General features: G+C 43.8%; 3 non-coding genes across 3 annotated transcripts; all 3 read right to left on the reverse strand.

Moving 5' to 3' along the window:
- Positions 1-1178: 1178 nt before the first annotated feature.
- trnak-uuu (transfer RNA lysine (anticodon UUU)) lies at positions 1179-1251 on the reverse strand. The gene has a single exon. It is a non-coding gene; the product is annotated as a tRNA-Lys (tRNA).
- Positions 1252-4562: 3311 nt separating this feature from the next.
- trnak-uuu (transfer RNA lysine (anticodon UUU)) lies at positions 4563-4635 on the reverse strand. Its single transcript has one exon. It is a non-coding gene; the product is annotated as a tRNA-Lys (tRNA).
- A 6695-nt stretch (positions 4636-11330) lies between these two features.
- Positions 11331-11404, reverse strand: trnak-uuu (transfer RNA lysine (anticodon UUU)). Its single transcript has one exon. It is a non-coding gene; the product is annotated as a tRNA-Lys (tRNA).
- Between the last annotated feature and the right edge of the window lie 3187 nt (positions 11405-14591).

Here is a 14591-nt window from a genome sequence, read left to right on the forward strand (position 1 = left end):
TCCCTCCAACATAAGTTCAGAACTGGGGATGTTCGCTGATGACTGCACAGTGTTCAGTTCCATTCACAACTCCTCAGATAATGAAGCAGCCCGTGCCCACATGCAGCAAGACTTGGACGACATTCAGGCTGGGGCTGATAAGTGACAAGTAATATTTGCGCCACACAAGTGCCCGGCAATGACTATCTCCAACAAAAGAGCCTCTAACCACCACCTCTTCATATTCAACAGCATTATCAATGCCGAATCCCTGAACAAAGACCTGAGCCCTCAGAATAAAAGTCTGATGCGCTATTATTGGATTAATTCAAAATTAAACAGAGAATCATCTGCAACTGCTTTTCTTTCGGCTCCTGCATCAACACCTCTGGTGTCCCACAAGGATCTATCCTTGGCCCCTTCTTAATTCTCATCCACATGCCAGCCCTCAGCAACATCATCTGAAAACACAGTGTCAGTCTCCACATGTATGCTGATAACACCCAGCTCCACCTCACCACCACCTCTCTCAACACCCTCCACGGTTTCTAAATTGTCAGACTGCTAGTCCAGTACTGAATGAGGAGACATTTTCTCCAATTAAATATAGGGAAGACCAAAGCCATTGTTGTCGGTCCCCGCCAGACGGGATGACAGCAGAATGAAATGCAGAATGTGAACGATGTAATGTTCAATATCAGCCACTGGATGTCGCTGTGTTGTGAAAAGAGCGTGAGCCCAGATAGTTCCATCGGTGAAACATCAGACTTTTAATCTCAGGGTTCAGGTCTTTGTTTGGGTGCTGCTTTTCATTAAAAATTCTCAATTTCGTCTTTCAGGCAACCCCGTGAAAAAGAAACCGTTCATGCTGATCTGATTAACGCATTTTAATGATTAGTCACAGTGGCGGTGCTTTAAGGTACATGGAGCGATAGTTTCGAGATGATCAGTTGCAACGTTCATGCAGCCCCATGAAACACGAGCACTTCAAGCTGGTCATCCCTGATGTTTCAATAAAACTTTTTGATTTGTGTTGCATATTTGTCACATCTGAATTTTGAAATATATTACATATTCTAGTGTTTACTTAATATATTTTAAAATTTTGCAAGCAAATGTCTGATTCTTTTGATGGGGTATTTTCTAATGTCACTGCTTTTAAGTGTAAGTTTAGGTGTTGTCTTTACTGATAAAAGCAGCGCCCGAACAGGGACTTGAACCCTGGACCCTCAGATTAAAAGTCTGATGCTCTACCGACTGAGCTATCCGGGCTCATGCATATAAGCTAACACAGCGACATTCACTGGCCGAGATGCAAAATTACATCGTTGACATCCTCCTGTACTGATCCCGGCTGCACAGCGCATTTCGCTCACACACCCACACTTCATAAATACCCTTACCGCCACCACGCTCTTTTATGTTTTGTGAGGCTGCGTGAGTGAAAGTAAAAATCGCGAGCTAACTGCTACTTTAGCGGCAGGGCAAAGATCTGCATAAGATACTTGCTGTATGACCCCGGATAGTTCAGTCAATAAAACATCAGACTTTTAATGTGAGTGTCCAGGATTCAAGGCCCTATTCGAGCGTTGCTTTTATCAGTGAAGACAACAAGTAAATTTACACTTGAAACCGGTGATATTAGAAAATACCCTATTTAAAGAATCAGACGTTTTGTTGCAAAGTTTTAAAATATATTAATAAATACTTATATAAATTATTAATGGAAAATGTAATATATTTCATAATTCAGGTGTCAATGAAGACAACACAAAATTTACACTTGAAAGCAGAGACTTTATAAAATACTATGTCAGAAAAACAGATTTGCTTGCAAAGCTTTAAAGTATATTTACCCCCAGTTCCAGCACACACATTTGAAAGAATTTCTGAATGTGCCTGCTACTTAAATACAATCCACATCTTGGAGGACTGCTAATGTGTTTCCGTTGTTTATAAAAGGAAAAAGGGATAGACCGAGTAATTACAGACCAGTCAGGCTAATCCTGGTGCTGTGAAAATTATTGGAAAAAATTCTGAAGGCCAGGATAAATCGTCATGTAGAAAGACAAGGAGTAATCAGCGACAGTCAGCATTGATTTGCCAAGGGAAGATCGTGTCTGATTAACTTTGATTGAATTTTTTGAGGAGGCAACAAGGAGGTTCGATAGGGGTAGCGCGTTTGATGTAGTGTATATGGATTTTGGCAAGTCTTTTCATATTCTGCATTTCCTTCTGCATAATCCCATCTGTACAGCGCATTTCTATCACACGCCCACTCTCTGCCTATGGGGCAACGGGAGTGAAAGTAGACACTGACAATCGTCAGTTAACTGCAACTTTAGATTCAGTGCGAAGATGTGCATAACCTGTAAGTAGCAGACCCATCAAAAAATCCTTTCAAATACATGCACTGGTTACTGGGTGAGCAAGAATAAACACGGACGGGGGACCATGCATACAAATCATCAAAACAACCCTGTGCTAAGCGATCCCACAACCAACCGATCAGATCAAAGCACTGCAGTCCTGTGACCATCCAGTCATCAATGGTGGTAGATCTTTAAATAACTAACGGGAGGAGGAGACTCCATGAACATTCCCATCATCAATGATGGTGGAGGCCAGCACGCTGTGCAAAAGATAAGGTTGAAGCATTTGCAACTATCTTCAACCAGAAGTGCCGAGTGAAATGATTCATCTCGGCCACCTCCTGAGGTTCCTACCATCACAGAAGCCAGTCTTCAGCCAATTTGATTCACTCCACGTGATATTAAGAAAGGGCTGAGCGCACTGGATACAACAAAGGCTATGGACTCTAACAACATCCCGGCTGTTCTGCTGATGTCTTGTGCTCCAGAACTAGGCGCACCTCTAGCCAAGCTGTTTCAGTGCAGCTACAACACTGGCATCTACCCGACAATGCAGAAAGCTGCCCAGGTATGTCCTGTCCACAAAAAGCAGGAGAAATCCAATCCAGCCAATTACTGCCCCAGCAGTCTACTCTCAGTCATCAGCAAAATGATGGAAGTTGTCATCGACAGTGCTATCAAGTGGCACTTACTCACCAATAACTTGCTCACTGATGCTCAGTTTGGGTTCCGCCAGGACCACTCGGCTCCAGACCTCATTACAGCCTTGGTCCAACCATGGACAAAGGAGCTGAATTCCAGAGGTGAGGTGAGAGTGACTGCCCTTGACATCAAGGCAGCATTTGACCAGGTGTGTGGCATCAAGGAGCCCGAGTAAAATTGAAGTCAATGGGAATCGGAGGGAAAACTCTCCACTGGTTTGAGTCACACCCAGCACAATGGAAGATGGTTGTGGTTGTTGGAGGCCAATCATCTGAGCCACAGGACATCGCTGCAGGAGTTCCTCCGGGCAGTGTCCTAGGCCCAACCATCTTCCCTCCAACATAAGTTCAGAACTGGGGATGTTCGCTGATGACTGCACAGTGTTCAGTTCCATTCACAACTCCTCAGATAATGAAGCAGCCCGTGCCCACATGCAGCAAGACTTGGACGACATTCAGGCTGGGGCTGATAAGTGACAAGTAATATTTGCGCCACACAAGTGCCCGGCAATGACTATCTCCAACAAAAGAGCCTCTAACCACCACCTCTTCATATTCAACAGCATTATCAATGCCGAATCCCTGAACAAAGACCTGAGCCCTCAGAATAAAAGTCTGATGCGCTATTATTGGATTAATTCAAAATTAAACAGAGAATCATCTGCAACTGCTTTTCTTTCGGCTCCTGCATCAACACCTCTGGTGTCCCACAAGGATCTATCCTTGGCCCCTTCTTAATTCTCATCCACATGCCAGCCCTCAGCAACATCATCTGAAAACACAGTGTCAGTCTCCACATGTATGCTGATAACACCCAGCTCCACCTCACCACCACCTCTCTCAACACCCTCCACGGTTTCTAAATTGTCAGACTGCTAGTCCAGTACTGAATGAGGAGACATTTTCTCCAATTAAATATAGGGAAGACCAAAGCCATTGTTGTCGGTCCCCGCCAGACGGGATGACAGCAGAATGAAATGCAGAATGTGAACGATGTAATGTTCAATATCAGCCACTGGATGTCGCTGTGTTGTGAAAAGAGCGTGAGCCCAGATAGTTCCATCGGTGAAACATCAGACTTTTAATCTCAGGGTTCAGGTCTTTGTTTGGGTGCTGCTTTTCATTAAAAATTCTCAATTTCGTCTTTCAGGCAACCCCGTGAAAAAGAAACCGTTCATGCTGATCTGATTAACGCATTTTAATGATTAGTCACAGTGGCGGTGCTTTAAGGTACATGGAGCGATAGTTTCGAGATGATCAGTTGCAACGTTCATGCAGCCCCATGAAACACGAGCACTTCAAGCTGGTCATCCCTGATGTTTCAATAAAACTTTTTGATTTGTGTTGCATATTTGTCACATCTGAATTTTGAAATATATTACATATTCTAGTGTTTACTTAATATATTTTAAAATTTTGCAAGCAAATGTCTGATTCTTTTGATGGGGTATTTTCTAATGTCACTGCTTTTAAGTGTAAGTTTAGGTGTTGTCTTTACTGATAAAAGCAGCGCCCGAACAGGGACTTGAACCCTGGACCCTCAGATTAAAAGTCTGATGCTCTACCGACTGAGCTATCCGGGCTCATGCATGTAAGCTAACACAGCGACATTCACTGGCCGAGATGCAACATTACATCGTTGACATCCTCCTGTACTGATCCCGGCTGCACAGCGCATTTCGCTCACACACCCACACTTCATAAATACCCTTACCGCCACCACGCTCTTTTATGTTTTGTGAGGCTGCGTGAGTGAAAGTAAAAATCGCGAGCTAACTGCTACTTTAGCGGCAGGGCAAAGATCTGCATAAGATACTTGCTGTATGACCCCGGATAGTTCAGTCAATAAAACATCAGACTTTTAATGTGAGTGTCCAGGATTCAAGGCCCTATTCGAGCGTTGCTTTTATCAGTGAAGACAAAAAGTAAATTTACACTTTAAACCGGTGATATTAGAAAATACCCTATTTAAAGAATCAGACGTTTGGTTGCAAAGTTTTAAAATATATTAATAAATACTTATATAAATTATTAATGGAAAATGTAATATATTTCATAATTCAGGTGTCAATGAAGACAACACAAAATTTACACTTGAAAGCAGAGACTTTATAAAATACTATGTCAGAAAAACAGATTTGCTTGCAAAGCTTTAAAGTATATTTACCCCCAGTTCCAGCACACACATTTGAAAGAATTTCTGAATGTGCCTGCTACTTAAATACAATCCACATCTTGGAGGACTGCTAATGTGTTTCCGTTGTTTAAAAAAGGAAAAAGGGATAGACCGAGTAATTACAGACCAGTCAGGCTAATCCTGGTGCTGTGAAAATTATTGGAAAAAATTCTGAAGGCCAGGATAAATCGTCATGTAGAAAGACAAGGAGTAATCAGCGACAGTCAGCATTGATTTGCCAAGGGAAGATCGTGTCTGATTAACTTTGATTGAATTTTTTGAGGAGGCAACAAGGAGGTTCGATAGGGGTAGTGCGTTTGATGTAGTGTATATGGATTTTGGCAAGTCTTTTCACATTCTGCATTTCCTTCTGCATAATCCCATCTGTACAGCGCATTTCTTTCACACGCCCACTCTCTGCCTATGGGGCTACGGGAGTGAAAGTAGACACTGACAATCGTCAGTTAACTGCAACTTTAGATTCAGTGCGAAGATGTGCATAACCTGTAAGTAGCAGACCCATCAAAAAATCCTTTCAAATACATGCACTGGTTACTGGGTGAGCAAGAATAAACACGGACGGGGGACCATGCATACAAATCATCAAAACAACCCTGTGCTAAGCGATCCCACAACCAACCGGTCAGATGAAAGCACTGCAGTCCTCTGACCATCCAGTCATCAATGGTGGTAGATCTTTAAATAACTAACGGGAGGAGGAGACTCCATGAACATTCCCATCATCAATGATGGTGGAGGCCAGCACGCTGTGCAAAAGATAAGGTTGAAGCATTTGCAACTATCTTCAACCAGAAGTGCCGAGTGAAATGATTCATCTCGGCCACCTCCTGAGGTTCCTACCATCACAGAAGCCAGTCTTCAGCCAATTTGATTCACTCCACGTGATATTAAGAAAGGGCTGAGCGCACTGGATACAACAAAGGCTATGGACTCTAACAACATCCCGGCTGTTCTGCTGATGTCTTGTGCTCCAGAACTAGGCGCACCTCTAGCCAAGCTGTTTCAGTGCAGCTACAACACTGGCATCTACCCGACAATGCAGAAAGCTGCCCAGGTATGTCCTGTCCACAAAAAGCAGGAGAAATCCAATCCAGCCAATTACTGCCCCAGCAGTCTACTCTCAGTCATCAGCAAAATGATGGAAGTTGTCATCGACAGTGCTATCAAGTGGCACATACTCACCAATAACTTGCTCACTGATGCTCAGTTTGGGTTCCGCCAGGACCACTCGGCTCCAGACCTCATTACAGCCTTGGTCCAACCATGGACAAAGGAGCTGAATTCCAGAGGTGAGGTGAGAGTGACTGCCCTTGACATCAAGGCAGCATTTGACCAGGTGTGTGGCATCAAGGAGCCCGAGTAAAATTGAAGTCAATGGGAATCGGAGGGAAAACTCTCCACTGGTTGGAGTCACACCCAGCACAATGGAAGATGGTTGTGGTTGTTGGAGGCCAATCATCTGAGCCACAGGACATCGCTGCAGGAGTTCCTCCGGGCAGTGTCCTAGGTCCAACCATCTTCCCTCCAACATAAGTTCAGAACTGGGGATGTTCGCTGATGACTGCACAGTGTTCAGTTCCATTCACAACTCCTCAGATAATGAAGCAGCCCGTGCCCACATGCAGCAAGACTTGGACGACATTCAGGCTGGGGCTGATAAGTGACAAGTAACATTTGCGCCACACAAGTGCCCGGCAATGACTATCTGCAACAAAAGAGCCTCTAACCACCACCTCTTCATATTCAACAGCATTATCAATGCCGAATCCCTGAACAAAGACCTGAGCCCTCAGAATAAAAGTCTGATGCGCTATTATTGGATTAATTCAAAATTAAACAGAGAATCATCTGCAACTGCTTTTCTTTCGGCTCCTGCATCAACACCTCTGGTGTCCCACAAGGATCTATCCTTGGCCCCTTCTTATTTCTCATCCACATGCCAGCCCTCAGCAACATCATCTGAAAACACAGTGTCAGTCTCCACATGTATGCGGATAACACCCAGCTCCACCTCACCACCACCTCTCTCAACACCCTCCACGGTTTCTAAATTGTCAGACTGCTAGTGTAGTACTGAATGAGGAGACATTTTCTCCAATTAAATATAGGGAAGACCAAAGCCATTGTTGTCGGTCCCCGCCAGACGGGATGACAGCAGAATGAAATGCAGAATGTGAACGATGTAATGTTCAATATCAGCCACTGGATGTCGCTGTGTTGTGAAAAGAGCGTGAGCCCAGATAGTTCAGTCGGTGAAACATCAGACTTTTAATCTCAGGGTTCAGGTCTTTGTTTGGGTGCTGCTTTTCATTAAAAATTCTCAATTTCGTCTTTCAGGCAACCCCGTGAAAAAGAAACCGTTCATGCTGATCTGATTAACGCATTTTAATGATTAGTCACAGTGGCGGTGCTTTAAGGTACATGGAGCGATAGTTTCGAGATGATCAGTTGCAACGTTCATGCAGCCCCATGAAACACGAGCATTTCAAGCTGGTCATCCCTGATGTTTCAATAAAACTTTTTGATTTGTGTTGCATATTTGTCACATCTGAATTTTGAAATATATTACATATTCTAGTGTTTACTTAATATATTTTAAAATTTTGCAAGCAAATGTCTGATTCTTTTGATGGGGTATTTTCTAATGTCACTGCTTTTAAGTGTAAGTTTAGGTGTTGTCTTTACTGATAAAAGCAGCGCCCGAACAGCGACTTGAACCCTGGACCCTCAGATTAAAACTCTGATGCTCTACCGACTGAGCTATCCGGGCTCATGCATGTAAGCTAACACAGCGACATTCACTGGCCGAGATGCAACATTACATCGTTGACATCCTCCTGTACTGATCCCGGCTGCACAGCGCATTTCGCTCACACATCCACACTTCATAAATACCCTTACCGCCACCACGCTCTTTTATGTTTTGTGAGGCTGCGTGAGTGAAAGTAAAAATCGCGAGCTAACTGCTACTTTAGCGGCAGGGCAAAGATCTGCATAAGATACTTGCTGTATGACCCCGGATAGTTCAGTCAATAAAACATCAGACTTTTAATGTGAGTGTCCAGGATTCAAGGCCCTATTCGAGCGTTGCTTTTATCAGTGAAGACAACAAGTAAATTTACACTTGAAACCGGTGATATTAGAAAATACCCTATTTAAAGAATCAGACGTTTGGTTGCAAAGTTTTAAAATATATTAATAAATACTTATATAAATTATTAATGGAAAATGTAATATATTTCATAATTCAGGTGTCAATGAAGACAACACAAAATTTACACTTGAAAGCAGAGACTTTATAAAATACTATGTCAGAAAAACAGATTTGCTTGCAAAGCTTTAAAGTATATTTACCCCCAGTTCCAGCACACACATTTGAAAGAATTTCTGAATGTGCCTGCTACTTAAATACAATCCACATCTTGGAGGACTGCTAATGTGTTTCCGTTGTTTATAAAAGGAAAAAGGTATAGACCGAGTAATTACAGACCAGTCAGGCTAATCCTGGTGCTGTGAAAATTATTGGAAAAAATTCTGAAGGCCAGGATAAATCGTCATGTAGAAAGACAAGGAGTAATCAGCAACAGTCAGCATTGATTTGCCAAGGGAAGATCGTGTCTGATTAACTTTGATTGAATTTTTTGAGGAGGCAACAAGGAGGTTCGATAGGGGTAGCGCGTTTGATGTAGTGTATATGGATTTTGGCAAGTCTTTTCATATTCTGCATTTCCTTCTGCATAATCCCATCTGTACAGCGCATTTCTATCACACGCCCACTCTCTGCCTATGGGGCAACGGGAGTGAAAGTAGACACTGACAATCGTCAGTTAACTGCAACTTTAGATTCAGTGCGAAGATGTGCATAACCTGTAAGTAGCAGACCCATCAAAAAATCCTTTCAAATACATGCACTGGTTACTGGGTGAGCAAGAATAAACACGGACGGGGGACCATGCATACAAATCATCAAAACAACCCTGTGCTAAGCGATCCCACAACCAACCGATCAGATCAAAGCACTGCAGTCCTGTGACCATCCAGTCATCAATGGTGGTAGATCTTTAAATAACTAACGGGAGGAGGAGACTCCATGAACATTCCCATCATCAATGATGGTGGAGGCCAGCACGCTGTGCAAAAGATAAGGTTGAAGCATTTGCAACTATCTTCAACCAGAAGTGCCGAGTGAAATGATTCATCTCGGCCACCTCCTGAGGTTCCTACCATCACAGAAGCCAGTCTTCAGCCAATTTGATTCACTCCACGTGATATTAAGAAAGGGCTGAGCGCACTGGATACAACAAAGGCTATGGACTCTAACAACATCCCGGCTGTTCTGCTGATGTCTTGTGCTCCAGAACTAGGCGCACCTCTAGCCAAGCTGTTTCAGTGCAGCTACAACACTGGCATCTACCCGACAATGCAGAAAGCTGCCCAGGTATGTCCTGTCCACAAAAAGCAGGAGAAATCCAATCCAGCCAATTACTGCCCCAGCAGTCTACTCTCAGTCATCAGCAAAATGATGGAAGTTGTCATCGACAGTGCTATCAAGTGGCACTTACTCACCAATAACTTGCTCACTGATGCTCAGTTTGGGTTCCGCCAGGACCACTCGGCTCCAGACCTCATTACAGCCTTGGTCCAACCATGGACAAAGGAGCTGAATTCCAGAGGTGAGGTGAGAGTGACTGCCCTTGACATCAAGGCAGCAATTGACCAGGTGTGTGGCATCAAGGAGCCCGAGTAAAATTGAAGTCAATGGGAATCGGAGGGAAAACTCTCCACTGGTTGGAGTCACACCCAGCACAATGGAAGATGGTTGTGGTTGTTGGAGGCCAATCACCTGAGCCACAGGACATCGCTGCAGGAGTTCCTCCGGGCAGTGTCCTAGGTCCAACCATCTTCCCTCCAACATAAGTTCAGAACTGGGGATGTTCGCTGATGACTGCACAGTGTTCAGTTCCATTCACAACTCCTCAGATAATGAAGCAGCCCGTGCCCACATGCAGCAAGACTTGGACGACATTCAGGCTGGGGCTGATAAGTGACAAGTAACATTTGCGCCACACAAGTGCCCGGCAATGACTATCTGCAACAAAAGAGCCTCTAACCACCACCTCTTCATATTCAACAGCATTATCAATGCCGAATCCCTGAACAAAGACCTGAGCCCTCAGAATAAAAGTCTGATGCGCTATTATTGGATTAATTCAAAATTAAACAGAGAATCATCTGCAACTGCTTTTCTTTCGGCTCCTGCATCAACACCTCTGGTGTCCCACAAGGATCTATCCTTGGCCCCTTCTTATTTCTCATCCACATGCCAGCCCTCAGCAACATCATCTGAAAACACAGTGTCAGTCTCCACATGTATGCTGATAACACCCAGCTCCACCTCACCACCACCTCTCTCAACACCCTCCACGGTTTCTAAATTGTCAGACTGCTAGTCCAGTAGTGAATGAGGAGACATTTTCTCCAATTAAATATAGGGAAGACCAAAGCCATTGTTGTCGGTCCCCGCCAGACGGGATGACAGCAGAATGAAATGCAGAATGTGAACGATGTAATGTTCAATATCAGCCACTGGATGTCGCTGTGTTGTGAAAAGAGCGTGAGCCCAGATAGTTCAGTCGGTGAAACATCAGACTTTTAATCTCAGGGTTCAGGTCTTTGTTTGGGTGCTGCTTTTCATTAAAAATTCTCAATTTCGTCTTTCAGGCAACCCCGTGAAAAAGAAACCGTTCATGCTGATCTGATTAACGCATTTTAATGATTAGTCACAGTGGCGGTGCTTTAAGGTACATGGAGCGATAGTTTCGAGATGATCAGTTGCAACGTTCATGCAGCCCCATGAAACACGAGCATTTCAAGCTGGTCATCCCTGATGTTTCAATAAAACTTTTTGATTTGTGTTGAATATTTGTCACATCTGAATTTTGAAATATATTACATATTCTAGTGTTTACTTAATATATTTTAAAATTTTGCAAGCAAATGTCTGATTCTTTTGATGGGGTATTTTCTAATGTCACTGCTTTTAAGTGTAAGTTTAGGTGTTGTCTTTACTGATAAAAGCAGCGCCCGAACCAGGGACTTGTACCCTGGACCCTCAGATTAAAAGTCTGATGCTCTACCGACTGAGCTATCCGGGCTCATGCATGTAAGCTAACACAGCGACATTCACTGGCCGAGATGCAACATTACATCGTTGACATCCTCCTGTACTGATCCCGGCTGCACAGCGCATTTCGCTCACACACCCACACTTCATAAATACCCTTACCGCCACCACGCTCTTTTATGTTTTGTGTTTTGTGAGGCTGCGTGAGTGAAAGTAAAAATCGCGAGCTAACTGCTACTTTAGCGGCAGGGCAAAGATCTGCATAAGATACTTGCTGTATGACCCCGGATAGTTCAGTCAATAAAACATCAGACTTTTAATGTGAGTGTCCAGGATTCAAGGCCCTATTCGAGCGTTGCTTTTATCAGTGAAGACAACAAGTAAATTTACACTTGAAACCGGTGATATTAGAAAATACCCTATTTAAAGAATCAGACGTTTGGTTGCAAAGTTTTAAAATATATTAATAAATACTTATATAAATTATTAATGGAAAATGTAATATATTTCATAATTCAGGTGTCAATGAAGACAACACAAAATTTACACTTGAAAGCAGAGACTTTATAAAATACTATGTCAGAAAAACAGATTTGCTTGCAAAGCTTTAAAGTATATTTACCCCCAGTTCCAGCACACACATTTGAAAGAATTTCTGAATGTGCCTGCTACTTAAATACAATCCACATCTTGGAGGACTGCTAATGTGTTTCCGTTGTTTAAAAAAGGAAAAAGGGATAGACCGAGTAATTACAGACCAGTCAGGCTAATCCTGGTGCTGTGAAAATTATTGGAAAAAATTCTGAAGGCCAGGATAAATCGTCATGTAGAAAGACAAGGAGTAATCAGCGACAGTCAGCATTGATTTGCCAAGGGAAGATCGTGTCTGATTAACTTTGATTGAATTTTTTGAGGAGGCAACAAGGAGGTTCGATAGGGGTAGCGCGTTTGATGTAGTGTATATGGATTTTGGCAAGTCTTTTCATATTCTGCATTTCCTTCTGCATAATCCCATCTGTACAGCGCATTTCTATCACACGCCCACTCTCTGCCTATGGGGCAACGGGAGTGAAAGTAGACACTGACAATCGTCAGTTAACTGCAACTTTAGATTCAGTGCGAAGATGTGCATAACCTGTAAGTAGCAGACCCATCAAAAAATCCTTTCAAATACATGCACTGGTTACTGGGTGAGCAAGAATAAACACGGACGGGGGACCATGCATACAAATCATCAAAACAACCCTGTGCTAAGCGATCCCACAACCAACCGATCAGATCAAAGCACTGCAGTCCTGTGACCATCCAGTCATCAATGGTGGTAGATCTTTAAATAACTAACGGGAGGAGGAGACTCCATGAACATTCCCATCATCAATGATGGTGGAGGCCAGCACGCTGTGCAAAAGATAAGGTTGAAGCATTTGCAACTATCTTCAACCAGAAGTGCCGAGTGAAATGATTCATCTCGGCCACCTCCTGAGGTTCCTACCATCACAGAAGCCAGTCTTCAGCCAATTTGATTCACTCCACGTGATATTAAGAAAGGGCTGAGCGCACTGGATACAACAAAGGCTATGGACTCTAACAACATCCCGGCTGTTCTGCTGATGTCTTGTGCTCCAGAACTAGGCGCACCTCTAGCCAAGCTGTTTCAGTGCAGCTACAACACTGGCATCTACCCGACAATGCAGAAAGCTGCCCAGGTATGTCCTGTCCACAAAAAGCAGGAGAAATCCAATCCAGCCAATTACTGCCCCAGCAGTCTACTCTCAGTCATCAGCAAAATGATGGAAGTTGTCATCGACAGTGCTATCAAGTGGCACTTACTCACCAATAACTTGCTCACTGATGCTCAGTTTGGGTTCCGCCAGGACCACTCGGCTCCAGACCTCATTACAGCCTTGGTCCAACCATGGACAAAGGAGCTGAATTCCAGAGGTGAGGTGAGAGTGACTGCCCTTGACATCAAGGCAGCATTTGACCAGGTGTGTGGCATCAAGGAGCCCGAGTAAAATTGAAGTCAATGGGAATCGGAGGGAAAACTCTCCACTGGTTGGAGTCACACCCAGCACAATGGAAGATGGTTGTGGTTGTTGGAGGCCAATCATCTGAGCCACAGGACATCGCTGCAGGAGTTCCTCCGGGCAGTGTCCTAGGCCCAACCATCTTCCCTCCAACATAAGTTCAGAACTGGGGATGTTCGCTGATGACTGCACAGTGTTCAGTTCCATTCACAACTCCTCAGATAATGAAGCAGCCCGTGCCCACATGCAGCAAGACTTGGACGACATTCAGGCTGGGGCTGATAAGTGACAAGTAATATTTGCGCCACACAAGTGCCCGGCAATGACTATCTCCAACAAAAGAGCCTCTAACCACCACCTCTTCATATTCAACAGCATTATCAATGCCGAATCCCTGAACAAAGACCTGAGCCCTCAGAATAAAAGTCTGATGCGCTACTATTGGATTAATTCAAAATTAAACAGAGAATCATCTGCAACTGCTTTTCTTTCGGCTCCTGCATCAACACCTCTGGTGTCCCACAAGGATCTATCCTTGGCCCCTTCTTAATTCTCATCCACATGCCAGCCCTCAGCAACATCATCTGAAAACACAGTGTCAGTCTCCACATGTATGCTGATAACACCCAGCTCCACCTCACCACCACCTCTCTCAACACCCTCCACGGTTTCTAAATTGTCAGACTGCTAGTCCAGTACTGAATGAGGAGACATTTTCTCCAATTAAATATAGGGAAGACCAAAGCCATTGTTGTCGGTCCCCGCCAGACGGGATGACAGCAGAATGAAATGCAGAATGTGAACGATGTAATGTTCAATATCAGCCACTGGATGTCGCTGTGTTGTGAAAAGAGCGTGAGCCCAGATAGTTCCATCGGTGAAACATCAGACTTTTAATCTCAGGGTTCAGGTCTTTGTTTGGGTGCTGCTTTTCATTAAAAATTCTCAATTTCGTCTTTCAGGCAACCCCGTGAAAAAGAAACCGTTCATGCTGATCTGATTAACGCATTTTAATGATTAGTCACAGTGGCGGTGCTTTAAGGTACATGGAGCGATAGTTTCGAAATGATCAGTTGCAACGTTCATGCAGCCCCATGAAACACGAGCACTTCAAGCTGGTCATCCCTGATGTTTCAATAAAACTTTTTGATTTGTGTTGCATATTTGTCACATCTGAATTTTGAAATATAT

This window comes from Somniosus microcephalus, unplaced genomic scaffold, assembly GCF_052327205.1.
Source record: "Somniosus microcephalus isolate GS21.2 unplaced genomic scaffold, FLI_Smic_1.0 unresolved_chr2, whole genome shotgun sequence".
NCBI lineage: Eukaryota > Metazoa > Chordata > Chondrichthyes > Squaliformes > Somniosidae > Somniosus > Somniosus microcephalus.